The 24,693-nt window shown below is 37.1% G+C and overlaps 1 protein-coding gene across 1 annotated transcript in view; it reads left to right on the top strand.

Moving 5' to 3' along the window:
* The first annotated feature begins 18,337 nt into the window (after positions 1 to 18,337).
* NYAP2 (neuronal tyrosine-phosphorylated phosphoinositide-3-kinase adaptor 2) overlaps positions 18,338 to 24,693 on the top strand; it is a 303,388-nt gene continuing 297,032 nt past the window's right edge. Inside the window, exons 1-2 of the mRNA XM_043445946.1 lie at positions 18,338 to 18,814; positions 19,113 to 19,599. The gene's annotated coding sequence lies outside the window, so the exon portion shown is untranslated. The remainder of the gene's footprint in view (positions 18,815 to 19,112; positions 19,600 to 24,693) is intronic.

Genomic DNA, 24,693 nt, shown 5'->3' with positions numbered 1-24,693 from the left:
GAAAAAGCTATTAAGGGCTCAATGAACTGAGAAAGTGTGGGCACCTCTAGTTAGCTCCGTGGCAATGGTGACAACTCAGTGAATGTTAGGTTTTTTGTAGGGGCAGTATATTGAAAGATTAATTTGTGTTTTGTATTGTCTGCACTTTTTTTCCTTTTATCTCATTTGCTCTTCCAACAATGTGTCTCAGTACCTGGTGTTTTATTACTACAGGGAAGCTGCATGGCAGAGCAAATGCTCTTATGCAGAGCAGTTCTCTGGGTGGCTTCGAAGGTCCACGCTTATTTTGCCAGTTTTCGAGAGAGAAGAGAGAGATGCGTGCTTTGTGGGAACAACATAGGAGGAGGGTTACTGCAATCAGAGAACAGAGATGACAATCTGCAGGTCCCTTGAGTTGAAATGGCCTACACTGCTCTCTTGCAGGATTCCAAGTAGGCTTGTATAAGTATCTTTCTAAACCTATTAAAGATCAACTAGTGTTTATTGGGTTAAATGAAACTCAACTACTGGCTCAAGAGAGTAAACAATGAGTGATTGAGCTACCCCAGAAAGTTATGTTCTCTGCATACCTGAATACTCCACTCATTTCTGACAGAGACCTCTGCAAATCTTTAACAAATAATAAATGCCATTTTTGTTTGTTGTTTTTAGCCACTAAGTCATATCTGACTCTTTTGAGACCCTAAGGATTGTAGCCCACCAGAACCCTCTGTCCATGAGATTTCCCAGGCAAGAATACTGGACGGGTTACCATTTCCTCCTCCAAGAGATCTTCCCAACCCAGGGATCAAACCCATGTTGCCTGCATTGGCAGGTGGATTCTTTACCACTGAACCATCTGGGAAGTCCTACATACCATTTACTGAGCTCATTTCTTTTTTTTTTTAATTCTAGACAGTTGGACGAGTTCTTCACATGCATTGTCTCATTTAACACTAACAAAACTATGAATTAAGGTAACATTATTAGGCTCATTTTAGGAACAAAGAAACTAGAACTCAGAAAAGGTATGTAACTTGGCTCAAGTCAGCCAGTTCATTAGTGGCAGAGCGCAGATGTAAATTCCAAAGCTCATTCTCATGCTGAAGATGGGCAGGGAATCTTCTTGTTGTGAGTGGTGGGAATCTAATTTGAACTGGTTCAAATTTAACACATACACACAAATTCGTGTTTCAACAAAGTTTGGGAATAGAATGTATATTACGACTGGACCCAAATAGTCTGATGATGCAGTTGGCGACCTGCGTGCCAACTATGGCTTTGTGCTCTGTATTTCTCTGTGCTGGCTTCACTCTGAGAAAGTTATGTTCACAGGAGGCAAGGTGGCCACAGCCACCCTGAGAGGAACTCCACCAGACTAAGACAGGCCAGGAGTTCCAAAAGAAGCCTCAGGATGAGTCTCATTGTCCTTTGAGCTTTGTCATAAGCCCAACCCTGAGCCAACCTCTGGGAAATGAAATATGCCAATTGGTTGTTTCTGGATCACCTGCCCATCTCTGGAGGGGGGATGGATTCTGGTTGATCTGAACCACATGGACCAGAGTGAGAAAAGAGTAGTTTCTTAGAAGAACTCTAATTTTATTGATTGCAAAATGAAAGTGATGCTGGCAGGCCAAATATTACATTTAAAAGTATCTACATTTTTGTTTGTTTGTTTGTTTTAAACAGGAGAAGACTTTGGGATATTACACCTGTTTTAGAGGTTAGTAAAGTCTATTCAGATCTCTATAATTCCCTGGATTTGGCAAAGCTGCAGCTGTGGGTTTCTCATTGTGGCTGACACTTTATGATGTGTGTGCTTTTTCATTCTCTCACAATGGAAAAACATACTAGAAATGTCTCAAACAAAAAGCACCCTTTACTGGTGCTCAGGCTTTTCCCAGGGGAGCCAAAACCACACCTCCATCTTGGGTCCCAGTCAGTTCCCAGGATGGAGGTGAAGCATACTTTGGCAACAGGTGGGTGTCTCCCTGCTTGTGGTCTGGGTGCTGTCTTGGCTGGGCTGCTTTGAAGCACTCATTATAACTCCTCTGCATGGTAACTAACTCCACTAGGATTCAGTTGCCATGCAACTGCATGGTATTTCTCCATAATACTGCCTTTCCTATGATTACAGAGTGAGGAGCTTTTATAGTCATAATAATACCTTACACTTGTGCCAGGCCTTTTACATAAGAGGATCCCAATAGGGTGAATAAAGGCACTCTTTATGTAAGTCCTTTCACCAAGCACTAAAAATACCCATGCTTCCAATTTAGCTATGTGGCGGCCATCCTCTCCCTGTTAAAGTATACAATAGCTTATTTTGGCAGGAGGTGATACACATGATTATGCATCAGATTTAAAATGCAAAAGACATTTAAATGGACATCATAGAAACATCTCCATTAGAGATTTGCGGCAGGACATCAGGGATGCTCGTGGGCTGACAGGCACTTTGGAGGTGTCTCTATTTTGAGTTCCTGGAAGAGATTTGATTGCTTCTGATTTTTGTGGAGAACAAGGGAGCTATTGAAAAGTGCATGGGGTCAGGTTCTACCGAGTGACTCAGCTCCCAGGACTGAAATAGGTACTTGGAACTGTCAGTGTGGCCTCACTGGAGTGGTATTTACCGTTTGCCTGAGAAAAATCACTTTGTGTTGCTAATGTCCTACTTTTCACCCAGTGAGTAGTTACTCACCTGGCAGGATTCAGCACATTATTTTTAATCCTTTAATAAGAAGCTTTCAGAAGTTTAGGTGTTATTATCAAAGAAACAATATTCTTTTTGAAAAGAAACAAGTTGCAGCATTCCCTGGAAAACACACCTATTAACCTTTTTTTTTCCATGACATTGTGCACTTTTTTTTTATTAATTTATTTTTAATTGGAGGATCAATGCTTTATAATATTGTGTTGGTTTCTGCCATACATCATCAGGAATCAGCCATACATATACCTATGTCCCTTCCTTTTTGAACCTCCCTCCCACCTCCCACATCATCTCACCTCTAGGTTGTCACAGAGCATCAGAGCACCATAGAGCAAATTCCCACTGGCTATCTATTGTACATACAGTCATGTATATGTTTCAATTCTACTCTGTCAACTCGTCCCGCCCTCTCCTTCCCCCACTGCCTCCACAGGTCTGTCCTCTACCTCTGTGTCTCCATTGCTGCTTTGCAAAAGGTTCATCAGTACCATTTTCTAGATTCCATATATATGCATTACTATCCGACATTTGTTTTTCTCTTTCTTACTGACTTCGCTCTGTATAACAGGCCCTAGGTTCATCCACTCTCTAGAACTGCTCAAATGTGTTCCTCACATTCATATAACCCTTCTCCTTTTAATAGGTTTCTTAAAACATATGGGGACACATGGCTGCCCGGGTTAAAACATGTTTTCCAGTCTTCCTTCTGGCTAAGTACGGCTATGAATCTAAATTCTGACTTGTGGGATGTGAGTGGAAGTGATTTGCACAGCCTTCAAGTCATGCCCTTAAAGGGACTAGATATAGCCTCTGCTTCCCCCTTCTCCTTCCCTGGTACTTCAAAAATGGATAATCCTCTTAGGTCTTGAAGTCTTGTGAGCTATGAGTCGTAGGAGCCATTGGCAGCCATGTCTCCAGCTATGTAGAGAATTCCAATCTACAGTGGAAGAAACTCATGCTAAGATGAAAGCCATAGTATTTTCCCAATAACTCTCTTTTTCCCAAGTTAAGTCTGTTTTTGTTTTTGTCACAAGCAAAAATTATGGTTCATAAATCAAGATATACTCAAAAAAAATAGTTGACCTAGTAATTATATTCTCATGGAATTGCCCCATCATCCAAAACCAGCACTTTCTAACAATGTGAAAAAATCATAAGTCCTCCAATATGACCTGAAATGAAGATGTGGGAAGAGACTCAATTAAACATTGAGAACCAAATGACTGCATTGATTGTGTCTAAGTTCACTCATAGAAAAAGGCATAAATGAGTTCAGGAGATATACAGTGCTTATACATACAAAAGCATTTTGTATATATGTATAATGTTTTGAATTTATGTAAAAAAATCTCTCAATCAATAAAGTGCTTTTTTCAGGTTCTGTAAATAATTGACTGTGTACTATTGTTTTTTACCAATTTCAATTATAGGATCTGAGTTTAAAGTGAATACCACAGTTTATAATGGGTTTAAAACCCAGCATTTCTTGCAGTGCAATATCTCCATCAAAACATACAATTAATTTAAAAGGCTGAAAAACAGACAAACTCAAGATAATCTGAGTAGCTTTAAATAACTTTTTAAGATGATTTTAAATGATTCCACATCTATTTCTTTAAAAAAGTGCTAAGTGTGTGTGAGTCACTCGGTCGTGTCTGACTCTGTGACCCCATGGACTGTAGCCTGCCAGGCTTCTCTGTCCATGGGATTCTCCAGACAAGAATACTGGAATGGGTCTTCCTGACTCAAGGATCAAACTCAGGTCTCCTGCACTGCAGGCAGATTCTTTACCATCTGAACCACTAGCAAAGCCCTAAAAAGTGCTAAAGATCATTTAACTTTTCAACAAGGATCCAGATTAAAGTAGGCTGTTTGCATTCAGGGTCTCATATTGGGTTTTGCTCTCTATAGCGTCCCTTTGCTTCTATGTTTTCTCTTAATGAGGATAAAAATTTAATGATTATAGACAATTAAAAAGTTAATGATTAAAGTTTCAGATACTTTAAACAAGAATCTCTAAAATAAAATGTGTTACTATTAATAAAAATAGCTTGTAATTATACTCGACATTCATTACCTTTCTGCTGATGACCCAGTCATACTAGACTATTTTCCCTACTCTAATTCTACTAAAAAATTAAATTTAGAGCATCTACTAAAAACCAATTTATGTCAAATCTTGTCAGTAGTATAATTTTACATTAACATTCAAAGAATTTAAAATTATAGTGATGCATTGACTTTAAGAATTATGTATATGTACATACATATATATATACAAACATATATTAGGAGATATTATATCTATATGTGTGAGTATATAGGTAAAATTTAGATAGTGTTTTTAAGAATTTACTAAAATTGTATATTTTCAAGGTGTATTTTGATATTTTTATGACTTTTGTTTTCCTTTTGACTATTGTCTTTAATAGGGCAGAAAGAATTTAAAAATCCATGATGCTAAAAAAAAAAAAAAAATCCATGATGCTGTATCACTAAGTAGGGATTCAAGGAGTAAGAATTTCACAAAATGTATTTCCCCTTCATACAGGTTACATATTCTTTGCAGTAAGCTGTTCAGTTCATGATATTCCAGGTGAATGAACCTAGGAACACACCTGAGCACAAAATATTATTTCTCATATAAAGAGCTAGAAGTTTGATCACATTTACTTCAGATTCTGTCCATGTAGGTCTTCTCTCTGGGGAAAAGAATACCAACTAGGACTTAGAATATTAGATTCTTCTTATTAATTATTTTAAATTATTTTCCCAACTTTATTGATACATGATTGAGGAATAAAAATTGTATGTTTAGGCAGTACAACATGGTTTTTAAGGTATATAATGTAATGATTTTATATATATATATACACACACACACACATACTGTGAAATGATTACCACAGTAAAGGTGATTAACACATCCATCACCTCACATAGTTATTTTGTATTTTCATGGTGAGAACACTTAAGATCCATTCTTAGAAAATTTCAAGTGTTTAACTATAGCCACCATGCTATTCATTAGATCCCTAGAATTTATTCATTTATATTAATAACTGAAAGTTTGTGCCCTTGGACCAATATCTCCTCATCTCCCCCCCTGTCCCCAGTCCCAGCTCCTGGCAATCACCATTTTACCTTCTGCTTCTATCAGTTTGAGTTTTTTAGATTCCCCTTGTAAGTGAAATAACATACAGTATCTATTTCTTTGTGTCTGGCTTATTTTACTTAGTGCGATGTCCTCTAGGTTCATCCATGCTGTTGCAAATGGCATGATTTTCTTTTTTGCAAATTATATTTTTTTATCCATTCATCCCTCAAACACTTGGTTATTGTGAATAATGCTTCAGTGAACATGAAAGTGCAGATATCTCTTCTGGATGTTGATTTTATTTACTTTAGATAAATACTCAGAAGTGGAACTTCTGGGTCATTTGATAGTTCTAATTTCAGTTTTTGAGGACACTCCATGCTGTTTCCATAATGACTGTGCCAGAATATTGGATTCTGATGATGAATTTATCATTGATGAAATTTGAACAAATTTCAAAATTTTCTGGTTTCATATCCTTCATTTATAAAATAAATCCATTGGAAGAATTAATTTTATGGATCTATTTTATATTATATGATTTTATTTAATGTTTTTTATAATAGCATTCTTATAATTTTGATATGGTTATATTTTGTTTGTGTAGACAAGGTAATTTATAGCTGGTTTAATTATTGGAGAATAAAACACATTTTATTGAAATGACTCATCCAAACAAGTCATGTTCAACTCTTTGCAACCCCATGAACTGTAGCATGCCAGGTCTCCCTGTCTCTCACCATCTCCTGAAGTTTGCCCAAGTTCAAGTCCATTGCATTGGTAATGCCATCCAGCCATATCATCCTCTGATACCCTCTTCTGCTCTCCATCTTTCCCAGCATCAGGGACTTATCTAACTTTTCTAATGAGTTGGCTGTTCACATCAGATGACCAAAATACTGGAACTTCAGCTTCAGCATCAGTCTTTCCAATGAGTATTCAGGGTTGATTTCCCATAAGATTGACTGGTTTGTTTACTGGTTTGTTGCTGCTAAGATTGCTGTTTGTTTCAATTCCGTGTTTATTTTTTGCCTCTACTGTTTGCCATTATGCTTGATAGCCATAGGAAATAAAATAAAACAACAACAAATAATAATTGACTTTATTTTTCTGGGCTCCAAAATCACTACAGATGGTGATTGCAGCCATGAAATTAAAAGACGCTTACTCCTTGGAAAGAAAGTTATGACCAACCTAGACAGCTTATTAAAAAGCAGAGACATTACTTTGCCAACAAAGGTCTGTCTAATCAAGGCTATGGTTTTTCCGGTAGTAATGTATGAATGTGAGAGTTGGACTATAAAAAAATCTGAGCACCGAAGAATTGATGCCTTTGAACTGTGGTGTTGAAGAAGACTCTTGAGAGTCCCTTGGACTGCAAGGAGATCCAATCAGTCCATCCTAAAGCAGATCAGTCCTGGGTGTTCATTGGAAGGACTGATATTGAACCTGAAACTCCAATACTTTGGCCACCTGATGAGCTCATTTGAAAGAGCTGACTCATTTTAAAAGATCCTGATGCTGAAAGATTGAGAGCAGGAGGAGAAGGGGACAACAGAGGATGAGTTGGTTGGATGGAATCACCGAATCTATGGACGTGGGTTAGGGTGGACTCCGGAGTTGGTAATGGACAGGGAGGCCTGGTGTGCTGCAGTTCATGGGGTCACAAAGAGCTGGACACGAATGAACTGAACTGATAGTAATAACAAGATGACAACAAAGTAGAAGTTAGACACTGTCCATTGCCTCTACTCTATAAAGTCATTTTTCAATACGTACTATTTTTTGGGTACCTGTTGAAGATAGCCCCTGGGCTAAGAGCCTGCTAGGTATCTATGTCATCAAAAGTTTTCACTTCCAAAATCAACTCTATCCATTTCCTTAGCTCTGGTATTTTCCCTGATTTTCTATATTTCCTTTAGATATTATTGCTAATCTCATAAACTTTAGATTAATTGTGACTTAAACTGAGAAATTATCTGATTTACTTCAATTCTTGACTTTTCCCCCAAAGTACAGTTTTCTATATATACTTTCATTATTTGAAATTCTACTTTACATGCATTTTCTCAGACACAAAAAATGAGAAAAAATTGAAATTTGAAGAAATTCATAAAACATGAAGTTTTGGTAGCTACACATTGGTGAACTGAGTCACCTCCATTTTTCATTTCTCTCTTTGTGTCAGTATTATTTTCTGAGTACTTCCATGAGCATTAGTCAGAAAATTTAGAAGAATATAAATACAATTTTATTTTTCTTGCCAGAGGCCTGTTTACAAAGAGAAAATATTAAGTTAGTCAATATCCCAGGTTAGATTTCACCTGTATGTAAACATGAATCCCATTAGATAGATCTTTAGTAAAAGGCAGAGTTGAAGTGAAGAAAAGAACGGAATTTCAGAAACTGTTGTGATTTAGTTGGGAACGTTGTTTGGAGAAGGGACACTTCTCAGTGTTCACAGGTGACTCATGCAGACACAGATTTGGGGTCACCTATACCCACAGGCCTATAATCACCTTCCCCACTCTCTTTACTGAAGCTTGAAACAGCTCCAATCAGAACAAAACTTGATTCAGTGGTTAGAAATAAGACTGAAACTGAAGGGGCCCAAGAACATACTTAAGTGCCCTGAAATGGGAATCACTAGACTACTTAACAAGTATTTATTAAGGTCCTTTTCTTTGCCAAGAAGCTTTCTGAACACTTGGGGTAGAAAATAAAAAAGAAACTCAGATTTCCTGCTCTCCTAGAATTTTATCACCACAGTAACTGAATCAATGAACATGAGTTTGAGTAGGCTCCGGGAGTTGGTGATGGACAGGGAAGCCTGGCATGCTGCAGTCTATGGGGTCACAAAGAGTTGGACAGGACTGAGCCACTAAACGGAACTGAACAGAAAGACAAAAATAAACAAGTGAAGAATAGCTATACTATCAAGATAACATATAACAAAAATACACGAAAGAAAAGAAACTTGAGTAATAAGAGTTTTACAAATAGCAACTCGCTTAATTATCACAATTCTGTCAGGTAGGTCCTGTTACAATTATTCCGATGGGTAAGTTGAACCACAGAGAAGTTAAATTATTGTTCAAAGTCACAGAGTTAACTAAGACTAAAACTGAGCTATAAACCCAGGTGAATGTAGCTCCGAAGTCAATGAGGTAGTGTGATGATAACTGAGCACGCTCAGGACAGAGGCTGGTGGGAGCATTAAGGGGCAGGAGGCATACAGACAGGGGAAGAGCTTTTCCAATGGAGGCAAGCATGAGTGCGGTTGTGCTGTGTGTGTGCTCATTTGCTTAGTCGTGTCCGACTCTTTGTGGCCCCAAAGGGATCTTTTATCTGCCAGGCTCCTCTGCCCATGGGATTCTCCAGGCAAGAATACTGGAGCGGGTTGCCATTTCCTCCTCCAGGGGGTCTTGCTGATGCAAGGATCAAATCTGCATCTCTCATGTCACGTAATTTGGCAGGAGGATTCTTTCCCAATGCACCACCTGTGAGGTCAGCACGTGAATGCAAACCTGAACTGGTAGCAGATTGTCTCTTGAGCATAGTTTCTAAGAGCCACGTAGAGAGTATTAGGCAGTTGGCTGAGAGTGTAGAATGATATTATTAGCTTGAGGAAAGTTGAAAGGGATTCCTGGGATCTCCAGAAAAAGCCCTCACAGTTTTACCCAAGGCCTGCCTAATACATCTCAGATCCGAGTTAATAGTTCAGCATCTACTTCACCTATCCACAAAGGCTTTTCTATTTCTAGATTCCACTTAAAATATGCTATCTTATGCTTGCCAATTTTGAGGGAGAAGAAGTAAAGAAAAAAGGTCTATCAATGAAAATAAAATATTGCAGGCTAGAAAGAGAACTACCTAGTCCTGGAAACCCAAAGAAGCAACTTTGTGTTTTGAGGCAAGCTGTTTACCATTCTCTCTTCAATTTTCTAGGGCTTCTCAGGTGGTTCAGTGGTAAAGAATATGCCTGCCATTGTAGGAGATGCAAGAAGCGATGTGGGTTCAATCCCTGAGCCCAGAAAATCTCTTGAAGTAGGAAATGGCAACTGACTCCAGTACTCTTGCCTCTACAGTTCCATGGAGAGAGGAATCTGGTGGGTTACAGTCCATGGGTCAGAGACAACTGAGCTCACATACCTCCTTCAGTTTCCTGAAGGGGTTAGATTGAGTCATTTCCAAGGTCCTCTTTTGTATTTAAATTTGACTTTAGATTAATGGCCAGTCACCCAGAGAGAGAACTATATAGCTCAATTATGTTGAAACCTGATCCACTAACACCTTAAATTTAATTCATAGTTAATCTAGAGTTAGAAAAAGATCAGATGTTTAGAAATAATAACCTTGAATTTACTTCTTGTTCCTATGTTTGAAGGGAGTGTTGGTACCTCATGCCTTACCTTGGTAATACATTTCCTGGAGCCTCAAATTTCATCTGCCATAGTGAAAGCCGCTCAGTCATGTCTGACTCTTTGAGACCCCATGAACTATACAATCTATGGAATTCTCCAGGCCAGAAGACTGGAGTGGGTAACCTTTACCTTCTCCATGGATCTTCCCAACCCAGGGATCGAACCAGGCCTCCCGCATAGCAGGCAGATTCTTTACCAGCTGAGCCACAAATTCTCTCAAATAATTTTACTTGGATTAACTAAATGAAGTGAGGAGGTAGGTTTGGGGGGGAAATACGTTGTACACTGCAGCTTGCACTTGTTTCTTCCTCTGTTCCAATTACTGATGGGTATTTTCAAGTACTTATTAACTCTGTGTGAGTTTAAATAAGACTATTATACCCCCATTCAGGAAGACAGGCTACAGCACTTTTTTGGGCAGAAGCTGAGAGAATGGTCAGGACTTGGTTTAGCTTTGATTAAGGTAGTCACAGAAACCAGCCTGGCCTCGGTCCCCAAAGGCACAATCTTCTAAACCCCTTTTTAAAAATTTTCCTTATACAGGTTATGTTTCCACCTGCAGTTCCCCTTTTCTTTATAACTTCCCCCCAAATCTTATCTGGCCAATACATTACTCATACATACTTTTGAATTTTTATCTCTTTTTTGCAGATATTGCCAAACTCTGTGATGCATTGGTGACATTTTCATTTCACAAATCCTCCTGATTCGGTCTTCTCATTTTAAAAATAAATGGAAACCCATGGATTCCAAAGGCTCTTCTTTCTTTCTGGGGGAATTTTGTGAGGACAGAATTTTATATTTTCCCCCAAATTACTATATAAAACTATTATTAAAAATTATATGTGCTTATTTGAGAAAACAAAGCGACACATACACCTGTTTTTTTTTTTTAAGAAAAACACACCCACACACTGCCAGTCGGACATAAACACAGTTGTGCTATTTTTTTTTTCTGTACTAGGATTTCCATTTTCATATAATAATTGTGCAACCATAGACAAATCATTTAAATTCTGCCTCACTATTCTAGTTTGTAAAATGAGGAGTATTAGAGTACCTACCTTAGAAGATTAGTGTGATGATTGAATGAAAGAATTAAGTAGAACACATAACAAACATCATGCATGTGGACGGCATAATGGCAACCCACTTCAGTATTCTTGCCTGGCGACTCCCCCTGGACAGATGAGCCTGTCAGGCTACAGTCCGTGGGGTCACAAAGAGTCGGATACGACGGCTGGACTAAGCACAGCATAGCACATGTGTTTGCTGTTACCGTTATTATTGTGAGTGTTATGTTTTTGTATGAGTCGTATTTTATGGATGCATATATCATCATATTATAGTATGTTATTTCTTGTGTAATATATTCAATGAAGTTTAGTTCAATGCCTCCTATATGTAAGCCTTTGCTCAGATGCATAGATGAGCAAGTCCCTGAAGTTACTATTCTCATGAAGCTTGTGTTCTAGTAAGGAGAAACTGATAATACTAAAACAGAGGTAAAAATACTTGTGTGTGTGTGTGTGTGTGTGTGTGTGTGTGTATGTGAATAAACAAGATAATATAAAATGGTGATGCGTATGTGCAGAGAAAGCAGTTTGGTTGGTGTAATAAGGAGTGACAGTTGTTTTTCTATTTTTGACTGAAGAACAAGAGCGAAATATGAACAAGATGAGATAGAGGTCTGGTTCTGAGGTCTGGGGCATCCCAACATTTAGAACTCCAGCAGAGAGCCAACAAAGAAGACGAAGAAGTCATTGAAACAAGAGAAAACACGAGAATACAGAATGACATGGATGATAAGATAAAACAGTACCTCAACAAGGATGATAAAGAAATGGTCACTGGATTTGAAACCATGAGCTGGTGGGTGCTAGACACGATACTGGTTGTCTTTCCAAGTACTGCTTACTCTTGCTATGACTATGTCCATTACTAAGAGCAGTTGGCATCTATTGGTGCTAGACACAGTTTTTTACTGGGACTTTTGCATTCATTAATTAATTTAATCATCATCATAAATGTATGACTTTGCATTAATATTATTGTCACTTCTTTAGGTCAGGAAACTGAGACAGGGTTATGTAGCTTGATCTTATCAGGCTGTTAGGATAAAGAGATGAGTGGTAGTCCAGCCCAGCAATTCTTTTCCAGAGCTAATGCTCTTGCCCTTCTTACTATACCAATATTTACATAAATGAATATAGATCTATACAATAAATTTAATACTTACATCATAATTTATTTTTTTATCTCCTATTACTGTTTCAATCACCTATTTGAAGTTTTCAAATTTCTGCTCTTGCAAATCTTAAATGACAGAAACACAGTTTTGTACACTTCTCACATCATTAAAGTAAAATTGTTTCAAAGACTGTGCTCATTAAAAAAAAATTTAACCTATCAATTTTTCCTTCGTTTGGTTGCATGCATTCATATAACTGTCCATTTCTCCATGTGTTTACCATCAATATAAATTATGTAAAAAAAGACCCATTTCTTATTTTAATTTGAGTTTTATTATAACTGAGGCTAAACATCTTTTTCCATATTTATTTCCTATTTCAAATTCTTATTGTGTGAATGACCCATTCCTACCTTTCGTTCTTGTTTATTATTGTGGTGTTTGTCTCTTTTTTATGTATTTTTTCTTTTTTTTTTGCTTTTACTAATATAAGAGGAATATGTATCTGCCAAGCTCTCACATGAATTGCCAATAATTTCCTAATTTTGCACTTAAATGACAACTTTATAATCTCTTCCCATCTATGTATCTTATATTTTTATGTGTTCAATTTTCTTGACTGTCACTTAATTGCTTCTAACTTTGATACTATCTTTAGATTGATCATCTCCACCCCAAAATCATATTAAAATTTCAGTAAATAAATGATTTCATATGTAAATATTTCAAAGGAAGTTCTAGAGCTGCACTGTCTAACAAGGTAGCCACTACCCACAAGTAGATTTTAAATTTAAATAAATTAAATTTAACATGTATTTTCACAATGTCACTAATCACAGCTCAAGTGGTCAATAGCTATCTGTAGCTAGTGGCTATCATTTTTGTCAGTGCATCCTATGACTTTTTATTGGATAATGCTTTGCAACATTAATATGCCTGCCAATCACCTAGCCTATGTTAAAATGCAGCTCCTGACTCAGATGGGCTAGGAAGAGACCTGAGTTTTCCATACTTAATGAGCCCCCACATGATGCTGACACTGCAGATCCTTGGACCACACTTACATTAGCAAAAATCTAGATTTATTTCACAAGGAATTATAAAAATGTTTTGTGTACATATGTATGCATTCCTCTGCTTACTTAATTGTATTGCTTATTGATATGCAATGCCATGTTTATCACATGCTAAATACAGATATATGCTTTTCCTGGACTTTCTAATCTCTTCTATTGATTCACAGTCCATTTCCGTCCAATATTACAATAAAATGAATGTAGCTCTGAAGAATGTTTTAATATTTGGTCAAGAAAATATCTATAAAAATATCCATTGGCTTCCCAAATTCCACCAAACATCACATTTCATTCAAATTGATACTACATTCATTTTGAAGTCAATTTAGTAAGAAGTAATTATTGACAAAATTGATTCTTTCTGTTCCAGAAGGAATATCTCTGTTTTCACATGTCTTCAGTGTCTGTGTTATGGACTGAATGTCTGTGGTACCCCAGAATTCATGTTGAGACTCTAACTCTTAAAGTGATGGAATTTGAAAGTGGGAGGTTATTAGGTTTAGATGAGGTCAAGAGGGTGGGGATCCCATGATGACATTAATGTCCTTTAAAGGAAGAGAAAGATAGATCAGAGCTCTCACTCTCTCTGTCATATGAGGACACAGCAAGAAGGTGGCTCTCTTCAAATCAGAGAAAGAATCCTCACTATAAACTGAATCTACTAGCACCTTGACCTTGGACTTCTCAGCCTCTGGAATAGTGAGGTATAAGTGTCTATTGTGTAAACCAGTCTATGGAATCCACAGCTTGTTATAGCAGCCTAAGTTGACTGAGAGACCCTCAGAAAAATTTTGTTTTCTCAAAATACTGTCCTTGTATTTATATATTTAGCTGAACTTTCCATGATCCTAGCTCATTATTTCCAGCCAGTTTCAAACTGACTACATTTGATTTTTCAGGTATAAGATATGGAGCCTCTTTGGAAAAAAAAATTTTTTTCCTTTCTTAAAAATTTGCATTTTAGACTGGCTAATTCTATTTTGAAATTTTGACTTAGAATTCTTTGAAAAGAGAATTTCGTGTTCAGTACATGGGTGCTTTTGAATTTGCTATTTGTACAAGCCCTGTCACCAGTTAAGATCTGGAGCCATGCACGCATCCAATAAATCCTTGCTGCTGTTCAGACGCAATCCATGTCCTGGGGTCCTGAGAATAGAAGGAAGGGTCCCACTCATTCAGTAATCTCAGACTAGCACACATGGAGAGTGAAATAGACATGTTTGTCAGAGTATGGAAAATCACATGTCTTTGCTTTTTATTGGTGGAATATTTATTGCTGGAGAATTTTCTAGCAGAGAATAAGCATCAAGTTTGGATTATGTTAAATCAGAACAGGCTACCAGGGTATGATAAACCTGATTTTTGAAATGAATAAAAATTATCCAAAGAAGGAAGATGGTTGGAGTGGGAGTGTCTTTTTTGGTACAATATGTAGATTCATTCTTAATAATTAAAAAAAATAATAGTTGAGTGGCTCAGTGGTAAGAGTCCACCTGCAATGCAGGAGACTTGCAGGGGATGCAGGTTCAATCTCTAGGCTGGGAAGACTCTCTGGAGAAAGAAATGGCAACCCATTCCAGTATTCTTGCCTGGAAAATTCCCATGGACAGAGGAGCCTGGTGGGCTGTAGTCCATGGGGTCTCAAAGAGTCAGACACAATTACGTGACTAAACAGAACAACAAAGATAGATACATTTTTTTTTTATTAATGTAAAATATTCTGAAATATTTACTGGAAAATATCTGCTGGACAAAAGCGAGGGATGTCTGGATGAATTCATAAGTTCCCTGCCATGGAAACTCCCATTTATTGACAATGCCTTAACAGTACAAATGTAGCATGTTACTAGACAGTAAATTTTTCCCCCAGCTGCTCAATATTCTGGATCCCTGAGCACCATATTGTTATCCACTACCCCATTTTCCCCAGATCATATGCATGACTTCTGTTGACATTTATATTGTTGTATAGGCAAAAATCATGAGGAACATATGGCTCTCATTCTACCAAGACTTTCATTTCATGCTGTTACCAGAATGCTTAGAAATCCTGATTGGATGGGAAGGAGATTAGCTTTTTCCCTAGTGGAATAATTTCATTATAACAGAGGTGTCATCTCCTTAAGCTAAATGTGGAGAGAATAATAGAAAAATTACAGTTCACGGAAAAAAATAGAAAGGCTTTATTATAAATTATGACATGACTTCAGAGAGTACCTCTTGATATATTTAAATAAGCCCCTTAAAATTTAGGTAGCTAGATCGCTCAATTTCAATTCTCACTTTTCTCATTTGCATCACTTTTATACAAAAAGCACTCCCCACCATCTGGCTGATTTATAGACTAAGAAGCACTTTCAGGGCTCTGACTCTCCTGGTCTATCTGAGTGCATAGAAGGGACCTATTTAACTCCAACAACATGAACTCTGGTAGTCAGCATAGCATAACAAAAAGAGCCAAGCCACCCTCACTTAAGAATTTTAAAAGAAATAAATCATGAGGCACTTCAGGGACTGGTTTCCTATTGACATCACAACAATATATGTAGTTTATGAAGATGTTCAAGAAATAAACCAGCACATAACTACAGTTCAAATTTTTTTTACCTCTATACTTATATTTTAAGTATTTTTAACTTTAATTTTGTCCAATGCATTTTCCTCCAGATATTATTGAAGTGAGTAGAAATGAGTTTTACATTTGGTTCTATGATTATTTGAAAATAGAGACACTTTTCTGTTTCATTTAATGAGACCTGAAGAAGTAGTTCTTGGGAACTTTTAGGTACCAACTTTCAAAGATGCCAAAAATGCCAATACATCAATATGTCTACAGAGAAAAAAATGCCCAGTCAACAGACTCTGTGGCCTGAAGTGAGGAGAGAATGGGATTGGGAAGATGGGGTTGATATAATGTGTTGTTTCTCAAGCTCTATTCTATGAAAATGGCCGGGGAGGGGGGGTAAGAAGGAAGGAAGGAAAGATAGGAGGAAGGAAGGGAAACTGCAATAATCACAAATTTTCCTAAAGCTGAAAACATTAAATTTTAAGAACCACACATTATCATAAATATGTTCTCCTTATTCTGGGGGGATAAAAAATCCCTTTAGCTCTTGAAATTTTTATAGTAAAAATGTCGCTTCTTTTTATAGTTAGCTACCATATGTCAGTGTCTCCTTTACTTGAAATTATCCCGGTGCATGAAACAAGGTGACTGAGAACCACTCTGTCCAAAGATGCACAACCAGCCCAGTGATCCTAGCTCCTTGTCCCAGGGAGCAGAAGCAGGTGAGGCCTAAAGCAGGTCAGTGTCATTATCCAGGGGGTAGCTTTCTCGTATGTAGAAATGGACTTTACACCAGTGCCTATTCAAACTCTTTATAGTTGAAAAATATAACCTCCCAAATCTGATTAAAATTATCAGCCATGATAAAATATTTCCACTTCCCAAGATATCTGTCATATAATGCCTTTATAAAGACTCTTTTCTACTTTCAGTCCTGTGCTGAAAGACAACTTCTTTAGGGACAGTTGACTATTATTAATGATTCACTACTAAACCTCTTGATCATAGTGTGGTGGTTGTTACTTAGTTCATAAGCAGTACTTGAGACACTTTTCTACAATGTGCTGTTTTTAGAATCTTAATAAGATGGGAGTAGGAGGGGGAGAGAGAGAGATAAGGAGAGAGATGACCTCGTCTCTTTCCCAATTATATTTCCCTTCCTGCTTTTCATCTGTCTAATCTTTCAAAGTTCATTAAACATATGTCCCGTTCTGAACAAAAAGTAGATGCACGAAAACAGGAAAATAAATGACTTCTGTGATTCACTTTCAGAATGCACTTTAGGACGTGTGAAAACTGAAAGTCTTAAGGTAATATAGTGTGCTAATTTCATTTTCCTGCAGACACTCACAAATTTAAAATTGTAAAATAATACCACAGTCCCAGGTAGCATTTAAAAATCAAGAAGGTGAACTTAGTTTATTACTTTTTTGTGGCCTGTTGATATATGAAAAATTACATTCAGAACAAATTTTTCTAAGAAATTAGTTATGAATTTAGATGTTTAGGTTAACCTTTGAGGAAGATCAGCTTTGAGAGAAGGTAATTACAATAAGAATTATTAGAAAAGAATGTGAAGAGAAAAAAATCTATAAGTCACTGTTGAATCCGAAACTCATTTTCTCCCTTAAAATTTATATTTTAGCTGGAATGAAGCAGAAGCTTTTTGCCTACTGTTACTTTTACCATAGTAGGAACTTATATACTAAAGCATTTACATTTTACTTTGTTACAGTTTTTACATTTTACTTTGTTACAGTGTTTACTCAGGAAAAACATGATAGATAAAAATTTAGGACTTGATATATATATATAATATATATGTATATATATGTGTGTATGTATATCCGTCTGTTTATATAGATTGTATTATATAACATGATATATATGTATATATTCAGTAAGATATTAAGACATGTGTTAGGGGAGTTGTCAGCATATGTAGGAAACAGGATTACTTTACATAATTTCCACAATGATTCTATAGGAGTTAATGACACATGCCGTGGTTAGTTCACATCTTATTTTTGTTAAAAAGTAAATAAATAACGTGCACTCCAAGTGAGATCTTTATTCCACATAGGCATGTGCTGTGCATGTTCTTTCTAACTGGGCTAGTTTTTTTCTCATGCCATGGGAGCAGGTGGCATGAAGCTGTTTTGATGAGGTTAAAAGGCTCCTCCCCTCTTTCCCCAAGCAGCAGCCTGAAGAACGTCAGCAGTAATTGTGTGCCTGGCTCGCTGTGCAGAGAGAGGGTGGAGGCAAAATTGATATCAAATAGGGGTATCAAACTGAGATCTGAATGTTCCGTTTAAGTTGTTGCTCATTTTCATTAGCCATGCCAGGGGTGCAAAGCTTATGACTTAAACATCCTTGGGAGTAAGAACATTTATTTTTGATGGATTTCTATTTCTCTTCTCCATAAAGACTGAATTAGTGTTGTAGTGGCTATAAATGAAGGGGTTTCTTTATCCTCTTCTCATTTTATTATTTACTAATCAGACTTCAGCTCAGATAGATGAAAGAGAGAGGCTCTGCTGCCTAGATGTGAGGCCTTTAATGAGGATGAGAGACCCCAGGGAGCCGAAATCTGAAGTAGAACGATGCTGCTTTTGGGTTTCTTGTCATTTCTTCAGTTGCTTCTCCTGCCTTTTCCAATGGGCCTAGTGAGCAGGAACTATCCAAGGTGCTAGAACGCGGGCAGCTTTGCCGTTCAATGCAGACGGATTGCAGAAAGAGAGAAGAAAGATTACTGCTTATTTCAGAAGGTAGGTTCTTTGTTTCAGAATCCCTGATTAATCAGCAGCAGCATCCACAGACTAAGGCAGCTGGAGAGGAGAGAGAGCGAAGCAGGAAGGGAGGGAGTCAGGGGCAGGGAGGGAGGGGAGAGAGAGAATGAGAGGGAGAGAGAGCTGGTTGTCACGGGGGAGGGACGATGCCACAAGCTAGGCTGCTCCAAACCTTCTGTATGTAAGTGGCAATGAGAAAGAGCATTTTTTGGCTGAAAGGAGACATGTAGAAAGGATGTTTCTGATTTTTTGTTTTCATTTATTTTTGCCTTCACAGAATATAATCAAATGAGGCACCTTAGCCAGCCTGGGTGATTGCTTCGAGTCTTATAATCATCTGTGTAGCAAAGTGGGTAAAATTATTCAATTTCTTCCCTGCTGGACCTGGAAGGCGAGAGGCTGTGTGTTCATCCCCACCCATTAGCTATGCCCTCTTTTCTCTGAATGTCGATTTAAGGAAGCAAGCACCTGTCTTCTGCCACTGCATCTTCCTAGCAAACTTTAAAGGCCATTTTATCTGATAGAAAGAACATCAAGAATGCTCTGATCTCTAGTGATGAAGAATCTGGGAGTGGACACTTTTCCCATCCAGATACAATGCACTTTAATTGAAGAAAAACTGAGCTGAACTAGAAGTCTATTTCTTATGGTGCTGGATGACTCCTACAGAACTGCCCTGAGATCAGCCGCGAGAGAGGGCTCTGACAGACACAAGTCACCTTCTGAATATTGCACTTAGCTGTCCCTGGGGACTTAAAATTTTGGTATGTATCTCATTTTTCAGATTCTCTAAGCATGCTAATTGAATCCAGCACTAAATAGATCAAGCAATCTGGTTATAAGATGAAATGGATTTTAGCTGGGGATACTTAATGCTGAAGTTTGCATGTCTTATTAGCTGGAGCAGAAAGAAAGCCACAGCAAAGGCATCCAAGGCTTTAATGAGCCTCAGGCTATTCTGTACCCTCTTAGCCACTTAGTTCTATTACCGCAGAAATGGTTAAACCAGATCTTCATTGGTAAAATAAGCCATGTTGAATTATTAAAAGCATTGAAAATATTTTCCTGGGTATTAATTGGCATTCATGTGGTGCATGCTAGCTATTTATCTGCTGTTCCATACCATAAATATTTTACAACAATGTCTTAGCACATTTGTTTCAGCCCAGTTTTGTGTTCTCAAGAAAGAAAAAAGAAAGAAAAGGCACAGTACCAAAATGTAAAAATCCAAACTATCAGAATAGAGCAAATCTGAAACTGCTTTTTCCTAACTCATAAGACACAAATTTCTTTGAGAAATATATATTTTAGTATCAATCAATACCAGGAAGATTTCACTATTCTCATCCCAATAAATATTTGAGAACTTTAGGTGGACCCATTTTACTTGGGACACACACTTATTTTGTTGGGGTGTCTCCATTCTAATTCCTCCACCTATTGGCAAATTTTAAATACAAGAAATGCAGGTATTCCCTATCTGGAAGAACTAGTACATGAAATAATGTTGTTCATTGTCAGGAAATCTTAAAGTTGTTTCAGTACCAAGAACTGGAATGTTGTTCTAAATATAGTCCAAAAATAAGAGAGTTCAGTAGAAGAACTTCCACGATGTAGTCTTGGTCATTTTAACACGAAAGAATTTATAACTGAGTAGTGTGGATTAATGACTGTAGAACACAAGTGGAAATTAACTTCTCTTAATATTTCACACTTCAGACAATGCTTCAACGTATTTTGTAGATAGTCAAGTGGTAAACAAATTAACATGAGAAAATGTGAGCCACAAATGACAAAATTGTTTCATTTTTCTGTGGAAAGTGCAACATATGTTTGCCAACTCAGCAAAGGAGGGGACTCTGTGAAGGACATTACCAATTTAGAAAATCAGTGAAAGCAGACCTGAGGGGGGAAAAATACTACAACTTCACAAGGAACTGCAGAGAAGTCCAAGGACTTGGAGCATTAGTAAAGTTTAGAGAGAGAAGTGTAAAAACCTGGAGACAGGAAGGTTGGCTATTGTTTTTTTTTTTTTTTAAAGTAAGTCATAGCCTTCCAACCCAATGAGATGATTTCTATTGTAGCTCCAGTCAGCAACTTATTATACTGATTATATCTAGTTTGAAAATATTGCCTTGTAAGCGTCTGGAAACATCTGGCCAACAGCTCCAAAAAAGTACCTCAGCCATTGACATTTTGTGTGAGTCCCTAATATTAGTGAAATGTGCAGTCTTTTTAGAACATAGGCAAATAGTCTTATGGCAACCTGTAAGTTGGGGTGGGAGTGGAATCTGATTTACAATGCTTCTATGTTAAAGTGATCAAAGCCGATGTTAACCATTTGGGGAAGAGATAGTAGAGAGAAACTCACTACAAAGTAATCTGCTTTCTGAGGGGAAAAAAAAAAGCAGTCACTGTCTTTGTAGTCACTTCAACAAGCTCTCTTGGTTTTAACTCTAACATTTCCCATTTTGGGCAGAACAGCTGCATTTTGATGACAGTGGAATGAAAAATTAAGCGTGACCATCCGTGGGGTGGAGAGCAGGATTTCAAGCATAATAATCAAAGTGAAATTATAGGACTTATTTTTACACTTATAAGATTTGATCAGAAAAATAATTTTGACGTGGTTTGCATGGGTTGTGGAGTGGAACCAGGCAATCTAGTCTGTTGATTTGGTCTTCCGTGAAGTCAGCAAATTTGATATTAATTTGCATATGTATTTTACATATGCATATGAAGCCTGATTATTTAAGTACTTATTTTTTCAAATTGATGTGAGTACATGCAAAAAATGTAAAAGATCTTTTTCTCCTGATGAACAAAAAAATATAGTCTAAATTGCCTTGGGAAACTTTTTTATTTGGATGAATAGATACTACTGGACAAAATAAGATTCTTTATCTCAGAGACGATGCAATGATTGGTACGGGAGGGAAAATCAAATTGTAATAAGCCAAAATCAAATAGCTTCCTCACATGGTTGAGACAGGTGTGGTTCGAAAACCTAAGAAGCAAATAAGGGGTGGGGACCAGAAAAGTTTCCGTGTGCATATAAAGTAAAAAATATTAACATGACATGAAAGCAAAATGTCTCACGTGTCCACCAGGAAACTTATCCCCTTCTAAGTATTTTGTTTTTCTCAAGTAAAATTAAAATAATAGCACAAAATAAACTTTATTTTATTCTGGCTATAACATTATCATATGGAGTTAACTGCAACCTAAAATTTAAGACATTTCTTACAGAACTTTAAGATTGGGGAGCAGTTCCCTCCCATACATATGTTTTTGATTCCACTACCCCTCAGTGTATGTGGAAAATATCTGGATAGGTAGAGTTTTCACAACTTTATTTCTTGGAAAACCAAGGTTTTAGATGGAGCACAGCTCCATTTCAGAAATTCTGAGTAAACACCACAAGAAGAAAAAAAAGTAGCAGCACTCCTAAGGGCCATAGGACTAATTCACGGAGAAGATGCTGGTATGCTAGAACTCTTCTTTGGGTAAATGGTAATAAATGGCTCATAGGACGATTCTGCCAGAGAAGTCAGTGCACACGTCCACTGGAGCCATTTCTTATGGAGTCAGAGTGGTTGATGTCAAAATGCATGAAATTATACTACAGGAGAAATCTGTTCTGACTTTTAAGAAAAGAAAAATTATTTCACGTGTATGAGAAGATGGCATACCTGAAATTTATCTGACTCTTTTGGTATATCTTTAAAACAAAACAAAACAAAACAGCCTATAGTTAATCAAAAGCCCTCTAGACTATGGGGGAACCCAACCTTGACACCATTTTTTAGAGCCACATTAAATATCCTCTGGTAAATTGCAGCCATATAAGATTTGTTTCTTAATTTACAAAGGGAATAACCCATGTAAATGTATTAATATGATCTTAGCTAACATTTTTGCATGTACTTGCTTCTCAAAAATATGCCTCCATTATTTTGGCTTGAACACTTAAATTCATATAGTGTCTCATCTTATTGAGTTCCTTGGATGCAAGCAGTGGCTACAGAAGAGAAAGGAAATTTTTACATGGTTTTATGTACTGTGTTTGAATAGCCGTATGTATATTTTCTGCTCTGTACATGTATATAATGGATAGTTTTATTTCAGTGGAAATATTTGTAAAGAAATGTAATGTTACTTTCAGTTCTAGGCTCAACATTAATAAGGTTGAGTGATGATGTTGAAAGAAAATAAAGAAATGATTAATTTGATTAAAAGATTAAATGTTTAATGCCTTAAATATGACCTGAATTCCACCTGGTGCCTCCTAGCTGTGTAGAGTGAAATTTCGAATTCTGATAAGTGTCACAATATTATACAAAGTAATCTTTACAAAGGGTGTGGTCAATAAGAAATAACAAAAGTTAAAGAATAAAACAAAACAAAGCTGAGCAATTAACCATTCAGCTGTATTTAATCCAACATCTGTAACTCCTTATTAGAATGGGCTGATTCTAAATACAGTGATCCAAAAATTGAATAAAAAGAGTGCCTTATAAATGCAGAATACAGCAGTACAAGAAAGGCATAAAGTGAAGACTTGAAGTTATCTGTGATTTGTATGGGAATTCTGATCTCCATTATTTTAGATGCTTTCCCAGAAGAGCCCCTGACAGAAATTTTAAATATTGACCACAACTTCCCAGAAAAAGAACACATACCAAAAAAAAAAAGAAAAGAAAAAATCTTGAGCTGATCGAATCAACGTTCTGCATTCCAAAGAAAACATATCTGCTTTGTGGGTGGAGACCATGGATGCCAGCTTTCAACCACTGCATAGGGGGGTGGGGTGCTGAAATTTCCAATTGGTTTTGAGCAAAAATGGCTGCAGACACATATTTCAAATAGAGGGGATGCCTGGAGAAATGCAAACTTTCCATTCAATTTCACAGGCTCTGTTAAAATATGCTAGGCAATGATTTTGACCTACTGACTGATGTAGACTCATTAATTAAATAATTAATTGCAATATGGCTAAAGACACTACCCGAAGGAAGTTGCCTGTTTGCTTCTTAGCTGTTTTCTTTCATGATGCCAACTTTAGGAATTAGGTGCTCAAAACAAGCCTTCATAAAATGTTTGCATATAAGAGTGTCCTTCAAGGGCTAGAACGGAACTTGATTTAAATCCAACAATCAAAACACAGCCAAATTTTTAGTGAAAACAAATATATCTGATTAAATATCTGTCTTAGCCATACGTACACATTTCTGAAAGGCTGATTTAAGATCACACTTGTCTGTGGGTTCTCACTGCATGGGAATGGTAGCAGTTGTAATGAGGTAGACACTTAATATGATTCAGTTTTCTTAGGTGAGGCCATGAATCTGTTCATTCATAGTCCAGTTTTCTGAGAAATACCATTGGGCTTGGATGGGTGGAGTCCAAGTGTTTGGGAGATGGGATACATGTCTTGGTTCATATTCCCCAAAGCCTTTATTTTCTAGATGTGAAAAATGGGTGTGCGTGCATGCTCAGCTGTGTCGGACTCTGAGAACCTATGGACTCTAGTCTGCCAGGCTCCTCAGTCCATGGGATGTTCCTGGGAAGAATACTGGAGTGAGCTGCCATTTCCTTCTCCAGGGGATCTTCCCAACCCAGGGATTGTACCTGTGCTTCTTGTACCTCCTGCATTGCAGGTGGATTCTTTACATGCTGAGCCGTCAGGGACGGGGCAGAATGGATAAGTACTTTAAATGCATTTGGTTAGTGAGCAAATCTATTAACCCTTTTCATGGCCTCTATTTGCATACCTGTGATTAAGGAAGTTGAACATTAAGCATTCTCTTCTATTATGTTTCAAGTAAAACTATATTTATAGAGGAATTATTACAAAA

The sequence above is a fragment of the Cervus canadensis genome, chromosome 24 (genome assembly GCF_019320065.1).
Source record: "Cervus canadensis isolate Bull #8, Minnesota chromosome 24, ASM1932006v1, whole genome shotgun sequence".
Taxonomy (NCBI): Eukaryota; Metazoa; Chordata; class Mammalia; order Artiodactyla; family Cervidae; genus Cervus; species Cervus canadensis.
This window is presented reverse-complemented; position numbering and strand designations above follow the sequence as displayed.